The following is a 9,471-nucleotide window of genomic DNA, read 5'->3' as shown; positions in this document are numbered from 1 at the left end:
CCCACCCCCGAAAGTGAAAAGGCCTGGCAGCCCAGCAAACCCCCACCCACGGTCCCCGTTCCTCTGCAACTGTTGTGTGTGTCGACCCCCTTTAGGCTATGAATTAAGGGCTCCAAGTCATGAAAGTAAATTACAAGTTTGGTTTGGTAAAATCATATATGTTGTATATTCTTTAAAAGAAACCAGGTTATTTTTTAAGCTATGTGGATCCCCTTCTTTCTTACCCCCTCCCTACAAATTCCCCCAGAGTGGCAGGTGGATCCCCTGGTGGTTTGTGGGTGCGAGGGTCCTTTCCCTGGTCACTTTATTCTGACACCAGCCCCCTTCACGGTACCAGGTTTTTCTCACTCGTTACCCATGTGCTGTGGTGTGTGACCTCATTTCCTATGGAATGAAAGGTTTCTGTAGGAAAACAAGGCCCTGGGTGAGACAGGCCTTGCAAGCCCCCTTGCCTGGCAAGAGTGTCCCCTGTTGCACAGTGTGACTCATGCTTCAGGCAACAGCAACTGACCAGAATGATCAAGAGCCTGGTGCCTGGGTGGTCACTACTAAGTGAAGAATGCTGGGGAGGAGGAAAGGAAAAAGTGAGGAGGGAGGGTTTAAAATCCACTTAGTGGCCTCCAGAGGGAGGGGCATAAAGGGACCCAGTGAGTCCCTGCTGTTTGGACTCAGGGAGGACCAGCCAAGAGAGACTGATGGGCGTCAGGCGTGGCCAGTCTCTGGGACTGGCTGGTTGGTCTCCATCCGTGTTCACAGTCCCTTGCCTCTCCCTGACCACAGGAGCAGGCCTGGAAGCAGTGGCAACATAAGCAGGGCTTAGTACTGGTGCCCTGTGTTTCTGGCAATCGTGTGCAAGGCTCAGGCCTCAGGTGGATGTGCCTCTCTCAAGCCTTTGCTTCGTTCTCTTATTGCCCCAAACCATTGAATTTGTGAGTTTGGGATCTGCGGCCAGTTCACCCAGAAGGCCAAGCTCCAGATCTTCCTACCAGGTGGGGAGGGCAGGCCAGAATCCACGCACTTTCTGGGGATGGGCCCCTGTTCTGTGCAGGCCATCTTTCTCTACAGGGTTCAGGGTAGACGCCATCATCTTTTCCGTCTCCTAAATGATAATGGAAGGAAACTGTAAAAATCCACATCTCGTGCCATCTGTTCCTGTGGATGTGCCCAGGGGTAGTCGTTTCGTCAGCTTTCCTTTGGTGAGATTTCTAGAGGGGACTTGCATTCCTCCTGAGAGCAGAAGGAACAAACATTGCAAGTGCACGGACTTGTTTTCTAAGCGCTTTGACATCAAAGATGTGCTCACACAGAGGCCTGGGGCCTGATAAAGATCCACAGCCAGGCAGAGCCAATTTTAGTGGCTGAGGTCAAAGTTGCCCAGAGACAGTAATGCCTGCTTTAGAACGAACCACCTTAAATCAAAGGCCCATCAGCAAACTATAGCACAAGTTGCGTGTGTTTGGTTAGTAAGAAACCAAATCCTGAAAATCCGAAGTGTGGAGAATCTTGAGTTCCACGAAGATCTGGTAAAGAGTGGACCTTTCTCAATTTCAGAGTCAAAGGAGATCAGGTGGCCAGGAGTGAGCTGTAGTCTGTGTTTAGAGTCCAGGACCCAGGGTCTTTGATACTAACCCCGAGGGCAAAAGCTGATCCTTTTTAGGTTAATCAACAAACATTTCTTGGCCATTTACCTGGTGCCAGGCCCTGTGCCGGATTCTGATAATTCAGCAGGAAAGAAGTCGGACACATTGGCTGCCATCTAGTGAGGGAGGCACTTTAAGGAAACAATTACAGTGTGATGTCATAAGAGCCGCAATGGTGGGGCACAGTCAGGCCACAGGCATGAACAGTGTGAGGGAATAACACCTTAGCTGAATGAGAGAAGAGGTAAAGGCTAGCAGTGTGGGTGTGGGGGAGGTGGTGTGTCCCTCAGCGGGAAGGGCACAGGCGGTCAGAGAACTCATGGACGCTCAGCCTAGTTAGACTCGGGAGGCTGGCGTGTTGAGTTTGCTATAAGCAGTGGGGAGTTCACATCTTATCCCAAGAGCAGTGCTGAGTTGTTGGAGGGGAGTGGTGCAGGTCAGATCTGTGATTTTTACAAAGGTCCCTCTGCCGCTACATGGAGACCACACTGGGTGGCAGGCGGGGTGGGCTAGGGGACTCCTAAGTGAGGATGTTGTGAGTCATGTGAAAAGTCTGGTGCCCTGGACAGGGTAGCAGCAGTGGGGATGGAAAAACAATGGATGGTTTTGGAGGATGGAATCAGCAAAACTTGGTAAGCTGTTGAGTGTAGGGGTGAGGGCAAAGAGCTTTGGTTTGGCTTGGCCTCTTCGGGGAGCTGGTGAGGGTGGGGTGGGGATGGGGGGCACTTCCCTGAGGAGGGAGTCAGGTTGTAGGAAGGAAGAATTGGATGAAAAGTAGGCCCATGGCAAGACCGCACACACCCATATCAGCCTGCACAAAAAATGGCCCACAGATGTCTGGGGCAGCATGCTCTGCCCTGGAAATAGCCACAGAAGGAACTTGGGGACCCAGGCTGAAGCAGAATGCTGATGCCAAATCATGGAAACGAACTCCTGGGACTCTAGTGCCATTTCGGATGCTCTGCAGTCATGGTTTCTGCCACCTTGGGTCAGACTGCTATAGCAGAGTGTCAGAGGGGAGCCACAGGGAACACTCACTTGGGTGCGACACGAAGAGACCTCAGTGCCCCATCCTGCTCCCTGCCGTGCACGATCTCTTCCCCCAGGACAACAGCAAGTGTGCAATGACAGACACCTCTAAAAAAAAAAGGCCCTGGCTTATATCTTTCTTGGGGTGTCTGACACACCGTTGGCCCTCTTAAATACTTTGCAGATTGAACTGTATCATTGAATGTTTTCATACCAAAAACGATCTTATTCAGATGGCGATGAGTATAGACTTTTTTTTTTTTGAAGATTTTATTGGGAGAGGGAGACAGTGTTAGGGAATTTGGGAAGGGAACCAGCCAAGTTGTTCTTCAGTCTTCGTTGTGGAGGGCGCCAGTTGCCATCTGGCTTCCCTGTCAGCAGCTCGTGGCCTCTAAGCTCAAGGTGCTGTGTTCAATCTTAGTTGCGGATGGGCGTAATCACCATCCCATGCGGGAGTCAAACCAGCAGCCTTGTTGTTAGGAGCACACACTCTATCCACTGAGCCCTCCGGGCAGCAGCTCAGCTCAAGATGCCAAGTTCAGTCGTAGTTGCAGGTGGGCATAGCCCACCATCGAACAAACAATCTTGTTGTTACACCAGCTGGGCCACCCTGCCACCTTTTGGTAGCTCAGCGACAGCGCAGCTCGGGCGCAGTGTCACTGCCCATGTGGGAATCAACCCAGCGGCCCTGTTGCTCAGAGCTCACGTTCTTAAGCCAACTCTTAACCAACTGAGCCACTTGGCCAGCCCCACGATGTGTATATTCTTTACACATCATTGTTTTCCAGATCAAAATGTGTATGTGTCACATCCCTCAGCCTTCTCTGTGAGTTAGAGTGAGGGAGTGACTGGGGGATGACTCTCTTCTCACCTGAGTGTACCATACACCATGGAGCGTTGAGTCCCAAAATGTCGGCCACGGAAGAGAGGGTGTTGACAGGAGTTGCTTCAAAAAGGACGTGTGTCCAAAAAAACTGGGGACACCGGGTGGAAAAGAGTCTCTAGCATATTAATGTGCTCTGTAAATGTTGGGTAAAAACCGGAGAATGTGCAGCATTTTTGAAAGGACACTGACCCAGAAAATCTCATTTCCTGATATGTATTTTGGGGAAAGCTACTATAGAGACATGCAATAAGTGATCCCATGGTCCTAGTTTCTTACCTATTTGCCCGTGGAGCTAAACTCTCAAGACTATTCCTTAAGACTCCCCTGGCCTCTTCAGAGAGATCTGCCACCTTGCTGCTCACTGCTGTGTGTATCCCCAGGGCCTAGCACATGTAGTAACTGGCTAATTACTACTGTTAAACAAATAATAAATGGCACTACAAATAGAATTCAACTCTGTTCCTGCCTACTATGTTAATTTGTTGGGTATGGATCACGCCCAGGGCAGTCTGCTTTGTTAGGTTTTATGGGGCACACAGACTGGTCAGTAAGATCTACCTGGCTCCCTTAGACCCCGAGGGCAGGTTAACCTGGTTAGCTGAGCCCCAGGCGAGTCATTTATGTGTAAGATGTCTCTGCCCTCTGACTCCAGCAGGACCACTTATAGCTATTTATTTTAAGAATGGATGCTACCAGAATGTGAGTATGAGGTTATAAATACAGCAGTGTTTATAATGGAGAAAATGTAGAAATTCTCTAATGCTCATCAGGGTCTACAGTCTTAAGTTCTGGTACAACCAAACAATGGAATAATACATGTCGCTCATAAAAAGAAGGAACATTTTTCTTCTTTTTTTTAAGATTTTATTGGGGAATTGGGGGAAGGGGAACAGACAAATTGCTGTCGTTTTTGTTCTTCAGTCTAGTTGTGGAGGACGTTGTTTCACTGGCCCATGTTGGTATTATCATTGCCCTCTTCCCGGGTGAGGCAGATCGGTCACCGGCCTCTGGACGGCCGCTCACGGCGGCTCTTGGCAGCTCACACCGGCTGCCAGCCGCTCATGCTGGCTGCTGGCTACACAAGGTAGCTTATGGCAGCCCACTGCAGCAGGGGCTGCAGCCTACGCCGTCGCCAGCGACTCATGGAAGCCCAGCTCCAGGTCAAGCTGTTGTTCACCATCTTAGCTGTAGAGGGCAGTGTCACTGGCCCTTATGTGGGATCCGAACCGGGGCTCTGCTGCTCAGAGCTGGCCTCCCAAGCCAGCTCTTAACCAATGCGCCACTTGGCCGGCCCTGAACATTTTTCAACTTCCATACATATAATGTTGAGTAAATTGTTGCATTAAGGGGGAACATAGCAGAGCACAGAACAGTATATATATCCAACTTATTTTTAAGTATGATATATGAATGTATACATATACATTTTATTCCTGCTAATACTCGTATATATGGGTCTTTAAAAAACCATGGAAGGATATAAACCACAGTTATGTTCTAAAGCTGGGATATAGGGTGTTAATGGATGGGTTATTTTTTGCTTTTAATTTCTGAATTACAGTGAGTCCTCATTTAACATTGTCGATAGGTTCTTGGAAACTGCAACTTTAAGTAAAATGAAACCAATTTTACCACAGGCTAATTGATATAAACAGGAGTTAAATTCCTACGGCATATTTCTGATCACAAAACCATTATGATCACCCAACTTCTAAATAAAGACCCAAAACACTTCTATTAAACATTGAAATAAATGTGGGCTATACATACACTTAAGAAAGATGAATAAAAACAAGAAAGAACATTATTTTCCAACCTGTTTATTACAGGTCAGGGCGCAAGGCGGGAACCCACCCTGGACAGGGCGCCCGCCCATTGTAGGGTGCACGTCTCCGTCCCCCTCCATCTGGGACAGTGTAGACACGCCAGTTCCCCTCACGTGCACATCTTTGGGATGTGGGAGGAAACCCAAGTCTCCAGAGAAAAACCCACGTAAACATGGGGAAAATGTGCAAACTCCACACAGACAGTGGCCCGACCAGGAATCGATTTTTTTTTCCTTCTCATCAATGTTAGAACAAAACAATGTTATTTGAGGACCTGCTGTATTACAATTTTCCCATCGAGCACATTCTACCTTTATAATAGCGAAAACACTAAAGATGGTCCTATCTGGGGGAGGGAAAATGCATCACAGAAAGCGGTAAGCAGCAGAGGAGAAATCTTTAGAGATACTAGGGCTCAGAAAGGGATAAGAGCTGTTTTTGACTAAAGAGAAGCACTTGTCAGTCTTATGGGAGGGGTCGCACATGAACTTGACCTTGAAGAATCAGTAGGATAGGTATGATCAACTCATTGTTCACTCTGGAGTGTGTTTCTGTGTGTGAAGTATGTATCATGCAGTTATTCTCAAACTGACTTCCTTCTCCTAGCCAGCTCACCAATAGGCCAGTTTATCCAGAAGTTAAGTCTCTTGACAAATTTGTCTTGTGTTGTCTGTGCCGTCCTATCTTGTCATCACTGCAGATCAGTTGAATTGCATGGGTTTATAAGGAGGGACATTAAATGTGGATTGTATTGATTCTTAATAATCTTCATATTTTTCAGCCCTGAGCCTCCATGCTAAGGAAATTGGAAATATAAGCCAAGATGTTTCTAATGTAGCACTAATTATAACAGTAAAAAACTGGAATAGCCCAAATATAAAAAAATATACGAGTGAGGAGAGAAATGAAGAGATATATCACAGCCTTAAAGATATTTACAAAGAATTTTTAATGACTTGTTGTAAGCTTATGAAAGTTCAGAAAAACCAACAGAATGCAAATTTTTATTCAATAAAAGCAAAAAAAGCAGCCCTCCTATGTCAGAACTTTCTGTAAGAGGTTGAAGACACATGTCTTCAAATCAGCACTAATACTCCTGCTTCCTTGGTTATCACACGGTCAGGAGTTGAGGACAAAGGAGATTGTTAGTCATCTTTTGGGTTATTTCCCATTAAGGTTGTATTCTGTCAAAGTTTTTCTACAATAAAGATTAGGCACTGGGGACACCACATCCAGTGCTTGACAAACAGATGAACAACAGGTGAAAAGTGGAGTATATGCCCAGGGCCTCCGAGGAGTAGGTATGGGGTGGGACCGAGCCCCAAACAAAGCCTGGGTATACACAACTGCACACACGGGTAAAGTGCCAGATCCGTTCCTGACTGGATTTCCTGAATTTAATGGAAACTAAAGCAGACTTTAGGCTTTAAGTTTTCCCACCCACAAGGTAGTGATGGAACTATTCTCATCAGAATGCCCCATTCACATTTGAGATCTTGCTCTCCAGCACATGTCATCAGTTTGGCCCAAACTTTAAAAAGAAAACAAAACAAAACAAAAAAAAACCCCTCAATCAGATTGATAGAGAAGCACTTCCTTAGGGGAAAACCACATCCACGTTCAGGGACAATAACCCAAGAGTATGATCCCAGGCAAGCTCTCTTTCATTTAGAATAAACACTTATTGAATAACCAACCATAGGAGTCTTGCATTGCTGTAAGTGCCAACTGTAGTAGGACCCTGTCTTCTAGGGCTCGAAATTGTGTACTTTGCCAAATATAAGTGTGCGGATGTCTGTACTTTTGATACTTGTCTCAGTGGTGATGGGTATTGTCTAGCCTCAGGTCTTGCAGCCCTGGAAAGGTAAAGAAAGAACCACGACAGCCTTCTCGGAGGACTGCCGACACTCCCCACCTGTTTTCTGCTGCTCACACCCTTCTCGTGCTCTTCTTCCCTTCCGGCCTGTGCACAGTGCGAGGGTGACTGCCTTCTGTGACTAGCCTGGTTGACCAGTGACCTTCCTCGAGCAACATCTACCAGGCTGCATCTTTCCCGTCCTTTCTATGAAACAGCCTTGTCTTGAGAATTTTGGACGTTATAAAGATGGGGATTCTGGCAATCACAAGACTGGTACTCTCCCAGAGATGGTTTAGCTTGGTTTTGAAATATTATTCTGGCCCAAGCGTGGCTCGGTAAGAAGATGAACGATCTAAAATATGAAGATTTTTTATATGTGTCATCCATCAAACCGAAGACGTGTGGTGAGGGGGAAAGTGTGACCAAATGGTGTTCTGTGTTTTTTAATTTGCTTTGGGACTAGTATAATAAATGTGTCATTTTCTAAATATGGATTATTCGTGGCCTATTTTAAATCCTGAGTCGGCTCCTGACAGGCAAGTTCTCAGTAGGATCCTGTGTTGATTCTCCTCCTGCCCAGTCCTCGTATGTGCAGGAAATGCAGCCTTATTTTAATAGCAGCTTACATTAAACGTAATTCTCAAAGGAAGTCAACTGGGAGAATTATCCTTTTCCAACAAAATGTTTGTACTTGGAGCCCATGCGTTAGCCTGGTTGTGTCTGAGGTTAAGGAATTAAGTGGGATTTAAGCACCTTATTCTTGACCTGCTATCTTCACTGTAGAAACCAGGAGATGGGTCAACCCTCCTGGATTTTTATTTCAAATATCTTTTAAAAAGTGCCTGTCCCAGGTGGGTTATGCCTCACTTCCAAAGCCCTGAGACTTCCCGTTTGTGTGGAGCAGGGAGGCCTGAAAGCATGGGAAGGCCACGTGAGGAGGCTGAAGGCTTGCAGGCTTTCATCCTGCGGCCATTAGACTCTCCAGGTGCGCCAGCATCAAAGCGGGAGGTGCTGGGTGCTCCCGATTAAGACGTTTCTGAACGCACATTCCCCTCGGGTGCTGTTTGATGTGCTTGATCGTGGAATGAAAGCCAAATAAAGGAACCAGAGGTCCTATTTGTTACCTTGTTTTCCTGCTATTCCTCAGGGCCCTTCTACACCTTGGGAAAGTGTGTGAAAAAGACTGGGACACCACCTGAGCAGATAACGCAAGCCCCTACTCACTGCTAACTCTGGGGTCCGTGAGCTGTTGGCTTCAGGCAAAGGAGTCTGTGCCCCTAAAGAGTTTTATGGAGGAAAGTGATGCCACCTGGCCTCAAACTTTCTCGCTGTGCTATCATGTCCTTTTCTGCTAGAGGTGGGTGACAGGGCAACTGCGGCACTTTCTCGGTCGCTCTGGACAGTCCCCTGCCTCTCAGTTGAATGTTCAAGACAGCAACTGGAAGGGACCTTAGTCATAATGACATAGGCTCCTTCCTCCTGGGGAAATGAGGCTGAAGCTGAGATTCGGTGACTTGCCCACCGTTGGCAGCTTCTCAGTGGCAGAGCCATAAATAGCTCCTAAGAGTTACTCCTGACTGCAGCATTCTGGTGATAAAATGGGGTGGGATGAAGAAGTAGCAGAGGAGACATTAAATACATTGAATCTCAGTTCAACAAGAAAGAGACCCCAACAGAACTAGGACAGTTTCTGCAGCACAGCACCCAGGGTGCCTGGGTTTGTTAAGTTGTGGAGGACTTGGGGGTATCCCTGAGGATTTCACTGTCCTGCTTGTTCCCTGCAAAGGACAGAGAATTGTAAAAGCTGTGGGATACGACTGCCCTCTAGTGGGCTGGTGGAGCCATTGGTCTAGCCACACTCACATCTGCGTGAGTTCAGTGCTTTCTTATGCCGCCTTCTTGTAGAGTGATTATTCCTATGGAAGGAATTCAGATTTTATAAGATTTTATTCTTTCTCAAGCACTCTGGCCCATAGAGACTTTCTTGACCTCTGAGCACTAGCCATCACTTGCCCATCTTATAGGTGGTTTTGTTTGTTTGTTTTATTTTGGTTTTTTCCCTACATGTTAGAGATATCTTACTTCCCTAACAAGATCTGGTTTCCTAAAAGCGGGGGTATGTCTTATGTCTTTCTTTCTCACAGATTCTACCCCCCATTGTCCACTTTAGCTGCACATAGAGGTAGAAGGCCCGTTGGGATGGAAGGGAATCCTTTTCCCCAGTAATCTCAC

General features: G+C 47.0%; 1 protein-coding gene across 2 annotated transcripts in view; it reads left to right on the top strand.

Annotated features, from left to right (window-relative positions):
- The window catches only part of ZNRF3 (zinc and ring finger 3), a 171,188-nt gene that overhangs the window by 148,691 nt on the left and 13,026 nt on the right, over nucleotides 1-9,471 (top strand). The window lies entirely within an intron of this gene.

This window comes from Hipposideros armiger, unplaced genomic scaffold (genome assembly GCF_001890085.2).
Source record: "Hipposideros armiger isolate ML-2016 unplaced genomic scaffold, ASM189008v1 scaffold_75, whole genome shotgun sequence".
Taxonomy (NCBI): Eukaryota; Metazoa; Chordata; class Mammalia; order Chiroptera; family Hipposideridae; genus Hipposideros; species Hipposideros armiger.
The sequence above is the reverse complement of the archived record's forward strand: the minus strand, read 5'-3'. Positions and strand labels throughout refer to the sequence as shown.